Below are 15,784 nucleotides of genomic sequence, written 5' to 3'. Positions count from 1 at the left end.
AAAAAAAAAAAAAAAAAAAAACAGCAATCTAAAGTTTTACAAATCCCAGAATCAGGCAAGATTTCATATTCAAGTAGCTCGAATCAATTTCCAGTTCTTCTTATTCATTGTAACTTTAGATCCTTCGAAAGGGCAGACAAAGGGTCAAACATATATTCTGAACAGTAAGCCAGGTCTGTTATTTTATTTTGTAAGTATAAAAAGACATAAGTTAGCAATCATCATCTAACAGAGTAAGTGGCACATAGTTAAATTCAACAGTTACTGAACAGGATGAAATTTATCATTCATGTCTACACCCAGGAGTACACCTTTTTACTCATGTATATGCCTCAATGATGATACAGATGAAAACTGTGCAATATAAATCACTATCCCAGATTCTCCTCTCGCTTCCTTTGACCAAGATGTTCCTTCCTCTAGTACAGAGGTAAGAAAGTAACGGGAGAGAACCAAAATGTACTTCATATATTTCCAAGAGAAGGTAGCTGAAATAAGGACCATCAGCCCCACCACTAGGTTCTAGATTGAACTGTGTGCTGAGTTAGAACTTCTTACTCTGACCTGGGGCATCAGGATAAATACTGGATTAACTAAGGGTTAATAATATCTAATCCTGAGCTGAAAAAATTGTTTTTTATCGATCTCTTCAGCCTTTTAAATTAACCAGTATGCACAGAGGTCCTTAAGAGTGGGTATGATCCTGGGTAGGATTATAAAACTTCTAAGGCACTCTGGGCCAGAGTCTCAACCCTGAGTTACGTTACTAGAATTAAAAACTACATGGTTCTGAGTTTGCAGAGAAAAGGGGCAGTGAAAATGGCTGCCTGGGGCTCACTTCCTCTGACTACCTGCCGTATGTGTACTTTCCTGTTAAAACAGGTGTCCAGCCTCATTGCATTTGGTTAACCACATCTCTCTTTTGTTGGTTATTTTCCAAGCAGAGAAATTACCTCAATCACAACCTATATCTCTCACCCTGAAAGGAGTCACTGCAAGTTCCTGTGACAAAAAAAAAAAAACAGGAATGTGGCCAACTTCTGACATAGAAGCAAGCCAAATCACCTAATGCTTACAAAGTAAGGCCAAATCAAGGTTTCATGGGACATGCCAGGTAACTGGCTTAATACCGTGTTTAGTGCTTCTGTTCTACCTCCTACTTCATTGCGGAGTGCCTCGGGTCTTAGAAGCTCGAAAGTAGACTTCCAAGGTTCAACAATTAATTGGTCTCTATTTACCTGGAGCAACAAAGGAAGAGGAGAGTCAGGAATAGTAAGAGGAAATGGAATTCACGACTAAGTGCCTCCATGAACAACTGCCTACTTTGCCATAAGACCAGAACTGAATGGTGACCAGCTACCATTAGTCAACATTTTGATCAAAGATTTGACAGAAGAAAATCTTGATCAAAAGGTGTAAAATGTGGATCAGAACTTCAGGTCCACATGGAATTCAGACTTTCTGGAGCCATTGAGGCTAGATGAATCCTGAAATCAGTGCCCTAAAATAATCTCTAAACTTTAAACCAAAAATATCCTCTGAAGTATTCTTTAAATCAAACAATAGTTTTGCTTAACTAGTAAAGAATGTCTGCCTTGAGCATTGTGCTCTTTTAAGAACTATTTCTGTGGGATCAAACTGACAACAGCAACTCAAAAGATAAGATAAGAAACTTAGGTGGCAGTGAGTTTATGTTAATGGGCAAGAAGAATTCAGAAAAGGAGGGTGAGAATAGTTGCACAACTTAAAGAATGTAATCAGTGTCACCAAATTATACATGTAGAGACTGTTGAACTGGTGTATGTTCTGCTGTGTGTATTTTCAACAACAAAAAATAAATTATTAATTAAAAAAAAGTAAGGCCAAAGAAACAAAGCATAAAGCTGGAATCCTATACAGAATACCATGCCACAATAAACAGAAAACATCTACTTGCATAAATGAAATATTCACAAATACCAGGTTAAGCTGCCTGAGGAAAATGCCATAAAAGTGGTATTAAAAACAAGATAGGAGACAATGAAAATAGACAATTTTAAGAGAAATGAGACTAAGGCATGCAAGATTTATGATCTAAAAACTACATAGAAGGTATAGAAAGTACTAAATAGAAAAAGTAGGGAAGGTAAGTTACATGATGTAAAATCCAAAAGATATAAACATCTAAGAAGGGCATTTTTATATACCTTTAACAGCCTAAAATTGGACAGTCTTTTAAGTTAGAGTTGGACTCATAATTTTCAAAAAAAAAAAAAAAACAGAGAGAGATACAGTATATCACACAAGACCCATTTTTTGTCATAGATTTTTGATATTCTTAAACCATCTTATTGAGGGACTAGCTTTTTAAAGGATTACTTATTTTGTTAAATGCATAACTTGTTCTTACATATTTTTTTAAAAACTATGTAGTTATATATATAAGCCCAGTTACAACCTATATTATGACAAATAATCTTTTAAAAAAAAGTGATGATCACGAAAGAAGTATAATGCAGGGAAAGTTTAACAAGCAGAAATAAGATAACTCAATAGGATGTAGGTGTGGAAAGTATAACAACGTCTGGGAGAAAAGCAAAAAGCTAAGGTGAAGTTTATTATTCCTTCTTTTCTGGGAAAACACCTATCGATTCTCACCATCAGCAAGTGAAGCCAGTAGGGCAGGAAATGACAGCAAATTCAATGGCCCATGAAAGGACTAGAGATACTGAATAACAGAGTAAGTGGCTAGAAAACTGATCTAAAATCAGAATAGGTTTCACTTCAAGATTTAGCTCTCAGAAGAATAGAGATTAAAAGTCTATTAGTTTACACACATGCAATCTTAAAAAAACCGAAAAGGCACATTAGCATTAAAATTTGAATAGATCTAAACATGAGTAATAGCTCCGAAAAACTGACATTTCCAATGACAGTCTACTTCAAGGACGACTTAAAGAAAACTACAAAAATGAAATCGAACTTCGCTGTGAAAAAAATATAAAGGTGGTATCAATTGGCACCCTTTTATAGAATGTTTGAATGTTAATATTAAATTCAAGTTTATCATTAAAAAGTGTACATTATTTCATGGTCCTACCAGTTTAGATTATACACTTCTAAGAAGATGACTATCCATTAAGTTGAAATTGCTACTAAAGAGAGAGAAGATGAGACGGAACCCTCAGATGGTTTTGTGAGGTTTTTGCCTTACTTTTGTAAATACACAACTGTAAGGGTAATGTCCTTAGTTTAAAAAATAAAAAAAAAACTTTATTACACAAATATATTGCTTTTATACTGGTACTTGAGATATGCTTAAATGTCTGGTTAATCAAGACACTTAAAGATGAAGAAGTGCCTGTTTTATAGCCACCAGCAATGTTCTTTACTATTTTCTCACTGGGCAAAATAGAAGCTGCATGCATCAATCCAGTTCATGAGAAGTATTTGTTGACATACACTGCAAGAAGGAATATGAAACATAAAATTGACTATTAAATGGAAGTAAGTAGGAACACCTTGAGAAAAATAATAACCTGATAGTAACTTTTTAGCATTATATTTAACTAAACCAAAAAACAGATAAATATGTAATATATATATGACATACATGGATGCATGTCATATGCATTTAACATATATTTTTGACATACATACATATGATGTATGTCATATATGCATTTAATATATATGTTAAAAGATACAATTTTAAACATTTTAAAACTTTACACCTAAGTAAAGGTGACTTTGTGACTTTTAGTTATATTTCCTGGCCTATTATTCTATTAAGTGTTAGTAACGCTTTACAGCAGTGGGATAAAATAAACCTGATGATAACATCAAAATATAAACAGTTCTTTACACAGAACCACTGGTAATTGATTAAGGTGTGGTATTAAAATACATTGGGGCTCTTTTCCTAAGGTTGCCTCTCATACACCTCTCATATACCGAGCCAGAAACTCACTCTTCTTCCTGTGGTCCTGTGTTTCTCAGTTTGCTAATTCTATTTTCTCCCTTAAAAGTAAGAAGCACCAAATATAGAGAGATAACAATAATGTTTCTGCTAATAACTGTTCCTGAAATGTATGGTCAAGAGGATCACTCTGGGATTGAAAGAGTCAGAAAAGCCTTTACAGATTTTTCTTCTAAAGAACACAGGATCCAAAAAAAAAGGGTAGAAACACAGAAGACAAGTTTCTCTGTTCCCATTTAAGTAATGCATCAAAACTTTCATTGAAGACAGTACATGCTGACAAAAAATAGATCTAGAGCTTTGAGAGCACTGTGCTGAATTCTGTGACTATGAAGAGGTATGAACAATGAGTCCCTCCCTCACCCAGCTTAGTTTACAAGCAAGTAACAAAGAACCAATAAATTATATAACACAAAGTAACATAAAAACCCCCAAGTGCTACAAGCAATGAAAAAGATTCCAAGCTGTAACCCCAAATTTTTAGCAAATTTTATGTTTTATTTCATTGCTTAGCACATATGAATCATGGAGCAAAGGCTCTGTCCATTGACGTCATTAGGTACATGATAGCCACCACCAGGTGTCAAGCTAGAGGGCTTGGTTCAATTTGTCACTGTCATTGAAGCCAAATGATTGGTATTTTCAAAAATAATTTTTGCTGTTGCAACTTAATTCCATTAAATTTACATCCTTTAACTTTATGAGGGATTACAAAAGAAACAAAAGAAAAACCTATAGGATTAAAGCTTCCAAACATACTTGACTCAGACCCAATTTTCATAGACTAGACCTTCTCAACCAGCTGGTTTTTGCTTTTTAGTGTGACAAGAAAGTCACATCAAGGCTTTCTTGGCAAAAGTAGATTGCAGGGCCTCAGCCTCCCAAAACTCTGATTCAGTGGGTCTGAGCTGGGGCTTAGGAATCCACATGTTTAAAGGGCTCCTGGGTGATGCTGCTGCAGCTAGCCTAAGAGCAAATGAGAAACCTCGCTCCTCACTCCACCACTATCAGCCATTAAATATTCCCTTGGCCTGCACACATATGAATCTCTTATTATATGGTCTACTTAAAAAGCCAGATATCACTAAAAGAGGCTAAATGAATGGTACAGATAACAAGTACAAGAGAAATTCAAAGAAGTGAAAGATAAGGGGCTGGTACAACTGGGACAGGTTTTGCATGCCATCAAAGAAGTGACATGCAAAATCTGGACAATGAATAAGAAAGATTGAAGAAGAATTGACGCCTTTGAGTTATGGTGTTGGTGAAAAATACTGAATATACCATGGACTGCCAAAAGAACGAACAAATCTATCTTGGAAGAAGTACAGCCAGAATGCTCCTTAGAAGCAAGGATGATGAGGCTTCGTCTCACATACTTTGGATATGTTTTTAGAAGGGACCAGTCCCTGGAGAAGGACATCATGCTTGGTAAAGTATAAGGTCAGCGAAAAAGAGGAAGACCCTCAACAAGATGGACTGACACAGTGGCTGCAACAATGGGCTCAAGCATAACAACAATTTTGAGGATGGCGCAGAACCAGGCAGCGTTTCGTTCTGTTGTAAGTGGGGTCACTATGAGTCGAAACCAACTCGACAGCACCTAACAACAACAACAAAAGAAGTGACAGGTACCAACTAGTACTGTTTTAAAGAATACAACAACATCTAGTACGTAGTGTGAATTACCAATTTCATCACTTATCCAAATGCCTTGCCTATCTCTAAGGTATAATAATTTAATAATATAAGCATAGACATAGTACTTGTATAACAAAGGTTATTCATTATATCAAACCATGACACAATACTATTTGCTTGACAAAATGAGTAAATGGCAGGTTACTAAGATTACAGCAAAGTTATACCTTAAGGTAAAAAAGTAAATTATCTGTTTTCTCTTAATCATAATTTGTTTACTGCTCATATGTTAAAGTGTTGTTCACATTGTTTTAATTCCCATCTTATTCCTTTCCCAGTACACATATGAAGTATACTTTAACCTACTTACATTTCCGGTACACATGTTGTTGTTGTTAGGTGCCATCGAGTGGTTCTGACTCATAGCAAACCTATGTACAACAGAACAAAACACTGCCTGGTCCTGCATCATTCTCACAATTGTTACACTTGAGCTCACTGTTGCAGCCACTGTGTCAATCCAGCTCCTTGAGGGTCCTTCCTCTTCTTTGCTGATCCTCTACTTTACCAAGCATGATGTCCTTCTCCAGCAACTGTCCCCTCCTGATAACATGTCCAAAGTAAGTGAGACAAAGTCTTGCCATCCTTGCTTCTAAGGAGCATTCTGGCTGTACTTCTTCCAAGACAAATTTGTTCATTCTTTTGGCAGTCCATGGTATATTCTCTGGTACACATACGTGTGTTTATTTTAATGTCAACACTAATTACAGAGACTACAGAAATGTAGTAAGTGTAACATTACTACTAACCACGACACTAAACACACCTACAGAGTCTATCTAGGGGTCATCTCTCTGGTCACAACACACCTATGTATGAAAATACTATTCTTCAAGGGCTCCAAATTTAACCATATCTTAAAATGGTCCAAAAAAACACTGAAGCTTTCATAGCCCTGAGGACACGAGTAGAGCTGGCTCTTTGATACTGTAAAGAAAGCTTTTAAAGTTGACTGGCACTTTACGTGGCCATTTTTCAAGTCTGAGATGGAAAAAAGTGAGGAAATATCGGGAACAGGTAAGAATTAAGAAAAAGTCTTCAGTCTCTTTTAATCTGTCCATGTATTTAGAATCCTAATACATCCTAGCTCAAAAAGAATTCACTATCCAGGTGTCTCTTCTCTCACAGACCCCAGAATCCAGACTTCTCTTCTCAATAATTCCTACTTTGTGAAAGGAGAGTTATCAAGATAGCTTTCAAAAGGGGGAGATACCTTTCAAGTATCCACATAAGTAAAGAGAAAAAAATTCATTTTAATAAGATCATAAGAACATTTTCTAAAGGATCAAAAAGCTGCCACATACCATCTAAGAAACAATCACCTCTCTAGAAAAGGACTTGTCAAATTATAGCTTGGAACTCTCACCTGGATTGTACATCACAGTGCCTGGGCACCTAACAGATCATTTTTTATTCTATCATAACTCTAATGTTCTTTTTCTTCAACGACTTCATTCAAAACTAAGGTAAAATTAAGGGAAAACATAACAGCTAATTCTAATAACAGTCTGTGGGTGGTGCACATGGTTAAGCGCTCGACTGCTAACTGAAAGGTTGGCAGTTTGAACCCACCCAAAGGTCCTTGGAAGACAAATCTAGCGATCTGCTTCCGAAAGGTCACAGCCTTCAAAACCCTATGGAGCACAGTTCTACTCTGAGACACAAGGGGTCACCATGAGTCAGAACTGACTCGACAGCAACTGGTTAATTCTAATAACACAGTTTTAATACTTTAAGATTTTCTCTTTAGCTGTTCCAGCTCTTTTCACCTATCCTACTAGATCAAAAACTCTTCTGTAATGTGTCCAGTGAAGACTGATTTAAATCTCTGCACCACTTTACAAAAGTAGGTTTAGCTCTAGGTCGCAAGAATCCAAGACCTTTTTCATTGTCTGGAAAATGCTGAAAAGCAATTAAAGAATTTGCTCCAGATGGATTTACACAGACAGCAAAATTCTCAGAATCATCCTCATAATTACCCACACTACTAGGTTACTTCTGAGAGTGCCTCAGCCGCCTAGATGTATTCCTAAGGCTAATATAGAATCGGACATCATCTCTCATATATTTGAAAGGAATTTTATTTGTTTACATTCTACTATCACATAAAAGTAAAAAAAAAAACCAAACCCATTGCCATCGACTCGATTCTGACTCAGCAATCCTACATACAGGACAGAGTAAGAACTGACCCATAGGGTTTCCAAGGAGCGGCTGGTAGATTCAAACTGCCAACCTTTATGGTTAGCAGCCTGAGCTCTTAACCACTACATCACCAGGGCTCCACCATCATATAGGGGAAAGAAATTTGGTTAAACCTTTTTAGAGAACAATTTGGTGAAACAAATCCTATTCCATGGTCTTTAATCTAGTAATTCTATTTCTTAGATTAACACTTGGGAAATAAAAAAAAAAGAAATACAGTCAAAGGTTTCTATACAAATATGTATCACTATAACATTATATTACGTTGCTATAACTGTAATCAACCTAAAACTTCCAAAACATGAGAAAGATTAAATAAATTATAGTATTGCCATATGGGAAAAAGCTTACAATACAATGTTACACTGAAAAAGTTATCCTTAAAATTGTACATAAAATATAACTCTAACTTCATTAACAGACACATATTTATAGAAAAAATAAGACAGAAACCATTATTAATTGTAAATATCTGGATTGTGGATCTTTTTCGTACTTTCCTGTATCTTCCCAATTGTCCACAATGAGCACATATACTTTTATAATGAGAAAAGCTTTTTTTTTAAGTTACCATGGATAATACTCTTCACACTAAGCAGAAAATGCAGATTAGTTCCTTTTCAAATAAAAATGTGTATTAGTAAATGAAAATCTAAAAAATCTAATAAATACTGTGCACAGAGACTTTTAAAAAAGCTGGGTTTTTAATGCATATTTTCAACTATGTCAGAATATATTAAGCACATTATTCATTTGTTTTCTAATTCACATATATAAATTAACCAATCTCAAAAAGCTCCTTGGTTTTGTGAATTATTGATGTTGTCACCTGCTAGTGACTTAATTCCAAGAAAAATATAAGAATCACTACATCACAAGCACAAATCCTTTTGACACAAATTCAATTTCTGTGGCAACAATAATATATTGACTTAGCTTTATTTTTCTATTTTGTGACACTTATTAATGGCAGAGATAAAAGAAATCTATCATTTTTCTTTCTTGTAAATGTAAATGATATCATGCAATCTTGAGAAAATTGAGGCAAATACCACTTACTTGATAATCCCTTAACATAAATGAGGACATGATGCCAAAATCTAAGAAAAACATCTAAGACTTGTGATTATTCAAACAAGATCTAGTCTCATAACCTACTTTTTTCCCAATACACAATATAATTAAGCCACCACCATGTGCACGACCCTATATTAAGTATGAAGAGGACCCCATCCCTCGCCTCAGGAGCTTACAATCAAGAGTGAAAAGACATGTAAGCAAATAGCCAAAATGCAAGACAGTAGCATAAGTACCATAACAGAGGTACTTAATGGTACCTGGAAGAAAAGGGAGAGGCTCTACCAGCTAACTTCATACATGCTAATTAACATGCAAACATTAGAGCAATGATCTAAGACTGAAGTCAACATTTTAACCACGATTTAGGTAAAACCTGAAATACAAAATTAGTTCTTCCTACAGAATGAGAGACTACTAATATGTTCATTTATTCATACATTCATCCAACAAATATTTATTAAACATCTACTATGTTCTTGACATGAGATACAACAGTGAATAAAAAAAGATCACCATCGTAAAGGAAACTAACCTTCTGTTGAGGAAATAGACAATAAACACACTAAGTAAATGTTAGAAGGTGATGAGTGCCCTGAGGAAAAAGAAAAGTAGTATAGAGTAAAACCAAAACACCAAACCCGACTCATAGCAACCCTATCAGGTAAAGAGGCCTGGAATTCAGCCAGGGCAGAGTTTGCAGGTTGCAATTTTAAATGGGGGAGGGGAGATGGGGACGAAGGCCTGGGGTAGGCATAGGCCTCATTAAGTAAGTGGAATTTGAGCAAAGAACTTAAAGTGGATGAAGTGAAATCTGCTATGTGGAGATGAAGGAAAGTGTTTCAGATAGAGGGAAGAGCCAAACCAAAGGCCACTGGCATGTTCAAGGAACAAGGAAGCCAGAACAGCTACAGCCTTCAGGAAGAGGGTAGGAAATGAAGTGAGAGAGAAGGGAGGAGGAGACAAGATCAATCCCAGACCATTTTAAGGATTTGGCTTTTATTCTTGTAACTGAATAGTCACAAGTGTTTTGTAAGTATTGTTAAAACAAAAACACATTAAGCCAATAAAAGAAATTAACTGGAGCGCTATTAAGAGCTTGGCTGCTAACCAAAAGGTCGGCAGTTCAGATCCACCAGCCAATCTCTGGAAACCCTGCGGGGCAGTTCTACTCTGTCCTATAGGGTTGTTATGGGTTGCCATTAACTCAATGGCAAAGGGTTTGGTTTTTTGGTTTTATTTAATATACAATTTGCAAATCAGGATAACATTTCAAATAGTCAAAAATGTTCCAAAGAACTTCCAAAGATTCTATACCGTATCTTATCGCTAGTAATTACACATTGCCATGGAAAAGGGGCTGCAATAGAACTGATGAAAACCAATTTATGGCCATGAGGGATTCATACAACATTGTCTTGAAGAACAATTAAAATAAATACTGATTTACCCTAAGACAGAGCTTCTAGCCTGACCTTTAGAGTTTCTGTTTGTTGAAATTGACTGCACACAGATAATTCTATAAAAGCCCAAGGCTAGACTATTGTTTGACTTAAAGGTGACTTTCAGAGACCAGTTTTCTCAAGGCTCAAGGTTCACAGATCATCTTAGGGCGATAGCTTGGGTGGGTCACTTCAACCTCCATGGAATCCGGGAATCTAGGTTCCATGAGAATTAAAAACTCCGTTTCTCAATATAAATTAGAGCTCTGGTGGCGCAGTGGGTAAGAGCTCGGCTGCTAACCAAAATGTCAGCTGTTCAAATCCACCAGCCACCTTGGGTGAGTCAACAAGAATTAAAAACTCTGTTCCTCGTATAAAAACATTTTCTTAAATACTCAACTTAAACAGTAATAACAGTTGAATCAGTACTTTGCATAAGATACACAGGGCAGGAACAAAAAAGACAGGTGTACACTCATATAATCATTTATTTCAGGGCCTTTACTGACTTGTGTGGTTATGTTGCCAGGAGTCACTTACTAGAAGGAATTAGAAATATTCCCTAAACACCGTAAAGCCAATAAAGGTAAATTTTGTACAAACTCAGTTAATTCTATTATATCAACACAACTTTCTTTTTTTTAATATAGAATTAGTCCAGAGAGAAAAAAATAAGAGCCAAGCATGTTTGGAAAAAAGAGGGTAAGGGAAAAAAAAAAAACTTTAATTATAACTTTTTAAACATAACTCCACAGACCCCTCAGCAGTCTGAGTTCAGCCCTAAAGCGTCTCCCCTCAGAAGTTTGTGCACAGATGGTACAGCGAGCGCTCCACAGGTGTCTGAGCCCAGCCTCAGGGATCCTGTAGACCACCCAGCACCAGCCATGTGGCTGCCCCTCCTCCAGCTCCTACAATCTAGGAACCTCTTTCCATCTCACAGTTATTAATCTCTGGGTGACCTCAGCATCTCCTTTTTTGCTCTTTCCCTTCCAACATCTGTGTAAACGATCCCTGTGTTAAATCAACCTACCATCATTTTCCTCTCAATACATGTATGCTCAGGCTGCTTCTGTTACTCTACGAGCTCACCTACTCATCTTTCAAATGCTGTCTGCTTCGTGAAGATTCTCTGGATCACCACAAAACTTTCTTTGGGCCTCTCCTGTGACTCTTTTCAGTTGCCATAGAGTCAATTCCTACTTGATGCTGCCCTGTGTGGCACAGTCAAGCATTAAGCTACTAACCGAAAGGTTGGCAGTTTGAATCCATCAGAGGCAGCTCAGAAAAAAGGCCTTGTGATCTACTTCCAAAAGATTACAGCCATTGAAAACCCGCCAGACCTCAGTTCTACTGTGAAACATGTAGAGTCGCCATGAGTCGACTCGAGAGTAACTGGTTTGGGGTTTTGTTTTGTTGTTGTTGCTGTCGTTGTCTTGTGACTCTTAACATCCTGTCTCGCATTCTTCTGGCACAATGAAGAATAGAGGGCAGAGGTCAAGAGACTGGGCTCTGGGATCACACTCACCTGGATTGGAATCCAGCTGATACTGATCAGGTTTGTAACCTTGGACAGGTTACTTAAACTCTCTGAGGTTTAGTTTCCTTATTGATGAGGTAGAAAGTACGTGCCTTGGCTTGTTAGGAGACTTAATTGAGAAGGCCTTGTAAAGTACGTAACATACTAGCTAATGGTTCTCTTGGTGGTGGTTGTCATCGAGTCAATTCCAACTCATGGTGACCCCATGGGTACAACTGCTCCACAGAGTTTTCAAGGCTGTGACTTTTCAGAAGCAGACTGTCAGGCCTGTCTTCCGAGGCACCTCTTTGTGGTTCAAACTGCCAAACTTTCAATTAGTAGTTGAGCCCTTAACCGTTTGCGCCACCCAGGGGACTCCTACCTAGGAGTTAGCAGGATTTAATAAATGTTAGTCTCTTTCCTTCCAACAGGCATCACCTTTGTTGAGGTCATCCACATTCTCCTCAAGGCTATCTCAACAGTCTCCTTCCCCTCTGGGACCTGAAATCATTCTCTAATGCATTTTAATTCATTTATGTTGATTTAAATGTGTGTCTGTCTCCCCCACTGGGCTTGGGCTCCTTTAGGGCAGGGATTTTTGTCATGTTCACTTTGCTACCATACCCCCAGAGCCAGCATGTTGCCTGGACTTCAGGAAGTAAAGGCTAATATTGAGAAGGATGAAAGAATGAGATGCAAAGTACACAGGCAGAGTTGGAGGAATGCATCCAATATTGACTGGATAAATTTATACTAAGGGTGGGTTATAATACAGTAAGAAATGTTGACAGTCCCACCTCTGTCCTGCCATAGCATTTTTGTTGACAATGACTTGGGTCACTGATCACTGGTTTGTCTTGCAGTTTAATTGTCTATGATTATGTCTCATCTTCTTTATTTTTAGGTGGCAAGAACCATGTTTCATTCATCTGTGAATCTTTAGCATTTAGCAGTGCAGGGAACATTTTAGGCCAGTGGTTTTCAACCTAACTGAACATGAGGCCTGGTAGTACAATGGTTAGAGTATTCAGATGCTAACCAAAAGATCAGCACTTTGAACGTACCAGCCGCTCCACAAGAGAAAAGACATGGCAATCTGTTCCCACAAAGATTATAAACCCATTGCTATCAAGTCGATTCTGACTCATAGCAACTCTATAGGACAGAACAGAACTGCCCCATAGGGTTTCCAAGGAGCGGCTGGTGGGTTTGAACTACTGACCTTTTTGTTAGCAGCCGAACGCTCAACTACTGCACCACCAGGGCTCCCCACAAAGATTACAGATTACAGCCTAGGAAATCCTATGAGGCAGTTCTACCCTGTCATATAGGGTCACTATGAATCAGAATCGACAGCACACAACAACAACAAATACTTGAAGTACTTGTTTTTTTTCTAAGTACTATATTGACTGGATAAATTTACACTAAGGGTGGGTTATAGTATATTAAGAAATGTTGATGGTCCCAGGTCTGTCCTATCCCAGACCAACTGAATCAGAATATCCAAAGGTGGGGCATCGCAACAGTATTTTTAAAGCTCCCCCAGGTGACTCTAAGGTGCAACCAGGGTTGGAAACCACTAAATTCCACAAAATATTATAAACTCAGCTTTCTAGCACCAAGACTATCATCAAACAATCTCCAAAGATCCACATGTAGATATTGTAGAGCCTTGTTGGTTTATGAGCCTCATGCACAGCATCCCTTCTCTAAGAATGCCTATGTCAAAGCGGTGAACCAGAAGTCTGTCTGCATCGCTTTTTGTGTCTCAGCTCTGGCCCTAGCTGATGTGAACAGGGTTCAGCACCCAAACCTCAAGCAGAGCCAGTCAAATCCTCAGGGAATTGGACTGAGCTGCAAATCAGGCTCTGCTCTTGGGAAAACCAAGGACATATGCATACCTAGAAATGTGAGCTTTAGATTTGGCTGTGTGAAGATCAAAGCAGAGGAAGCCTCTCTAGGCAGAGAGCGCAACAGTGAAGAGAATACCTAGCAAAAAGCAAGATGAGACTACATGGTTCCAGAGGGAAAGAATAAGAGAAGCCGCCTGCTTCATGTTCTTGTTCCAGTCCCTTGAGGGCCAGCTACACTTTGTGCTTGATCCTACAGAGAGAACTCTGTGTATCCTTATACCTGTAATTTGCCTTTTCATGCTTAAACTAGATAATGTATGGGGTTCTGTTCCTTTAAGCCAAATAAGCTTTGACTGAGACAGAACCCAAGATTGTAAAATGGATCCTAGGCACCTCTATAATATATCCCACCTCATCATCATTACTATCACCACTTACTAAGCACATACCATAATTAGTAACACCCAACAATCCTATAAACGAGCTATTATCCTCATCTTAGAGATCAGGAAATGAAGTCTCAGAGAGGTGGTTTCCCAGAGCTGGTGTGTGGCCAGTCTGGGAATGTAACTTTGATCACTCTAACTCAAAGACTCAGGCTAGGTCCACTTCCCAGCCCTGCCTCTCCAGAAATGCTCCACTCCCCTCGCTCCCTACTGCTCCAATGCGACAGCAGCTGTTATCAAACCTAGGAAGGAAAATGGCTACAGTGGAAATGAAGCAGTTTCTGAGTTACTTATGGGGCAAAGAAATTGGAAAACGAAACCTCAGCAAGAAAAATGAGTATAATTCCAATTGGATGATTATTAAGTGGTAACAACAACAACGACTACAAACTCCTATCTTAAAAGTTCAGGTGTGTATAAAGAGCTAGTGTGGGGGGGGGTGTATTATCTGCAAACTGACTAACAATAATAATAATAATAATTATTATGTTTTGCTATAGGTTTCTCCCTTGTTTCTTGAAGTTGCTTCTTCAAGTGTACATTAGAAATGTAATGAATTAGTTTTTAAATTTCTCATTTATAAAATTTTTTTAAGTTTTTGTACATACTACAAGCCTTATAAACCCTGTCCTCCCAATTCACGCTAAAACATAAGCCACAAAAATATCCACATTACTACGTGTCATTCAAAAAACCAGCTCGAGTAAGAAATTAATTACAGGGCAATAGCTAATTAAAGAAATTTCACTTTTAAATTACTGATAAAGTTCGAACTTTTTTTTTTTAAATAACTAAGTCACCACTAAGTTTTCTTGCATAATTTTAATACTACTTTGACTATCCTCTAAATTTTTTTATCAGTTAAAACAAGTCACAAAAATGACTGCATATTTACAAAATCCATGTATGAAAAAGAGAGAGAAAAAAAAGCACCATTCCAGCTCTTACATGCAGTCCCAGTACTATGCATAATATGTGGATATTTTACATTTCTTTTAGAAATATTAACCAAGCAGAATATAGCTATTGAGCATCGAGGCTAGCAAGCCACTATTCTAAGCACTGGGATTTAAAGACCTATAAAACACGGCACCTGCCCTCAAGGAGTTTACAATCCAATAGGTTCTTGAGGAAAAATAAACAGACTGAGTTACTTATATTTTCCTTTTTGGTGCTTCAAAAAATAATATAGCATCAGTAACTGTCCCGCCAGGGCTGCACATGCTGAAATACACAGGTTCCTCACATTAATGGCTTTCCTTTGCACATATAATCCAAAAGAATATGGGGAATTTGCAGAGATAAATCCTAGAACGGGATTAGATACAGAGTGGCCTAATACTGGCTCACATGACAGCACAGTTAAATTCTAAAGTTAAATTTTAAAGCACAGTAGTTTTATGTTGATTATCACACCATTCAAGCATACTAATCAAACAAGTCAACAGGGTTGTAGGGAAGCCAGCCACAGGTACGGAAAGGCATCCAATGATCTTAATAACCTGGTGGAAATTACTGACGAATGCAGATCTTGCAAGGATATAAAGATAATTCTTCCGTGCCTCTTTCTGTCATTGCTGAGG

At 37.5% G+C, this 15,784-nt stretch overlaps 1 protein-coding gene across 2 annotated transcripts in view; it reads right to left on the bottom strand.

The window, feature by feature from the left end:
- DIAPH3 (diaphanous related formin 3) overlaps positions 1-15,784 on the bottom strand; it is a 516,843-nt gene that overhangs the window by 486,687 nt on the left and 14,372 nt on the right. The window lies entirely within an intron of this gene.

This window comes from Trichechus manatus, unplaced genomic scaffold, assembly GCF_000243295.1.
Source record: "Trichechus manatus latirostris isolate Lorelei unplaced genomic scaffold, TriManLat1.0 scaffold00173, whole genome shotgun sequence".
NCBI lineage: Eukaryota > Metazoa > Chordata > Mammalia > Sirenia > Trichechidae > Trichechus > Trichechus manatus.
Note: the sequence above shows the minus strand (reverse complement) of the source record. Positions and strands in the feature narration are given on the sequence as shown.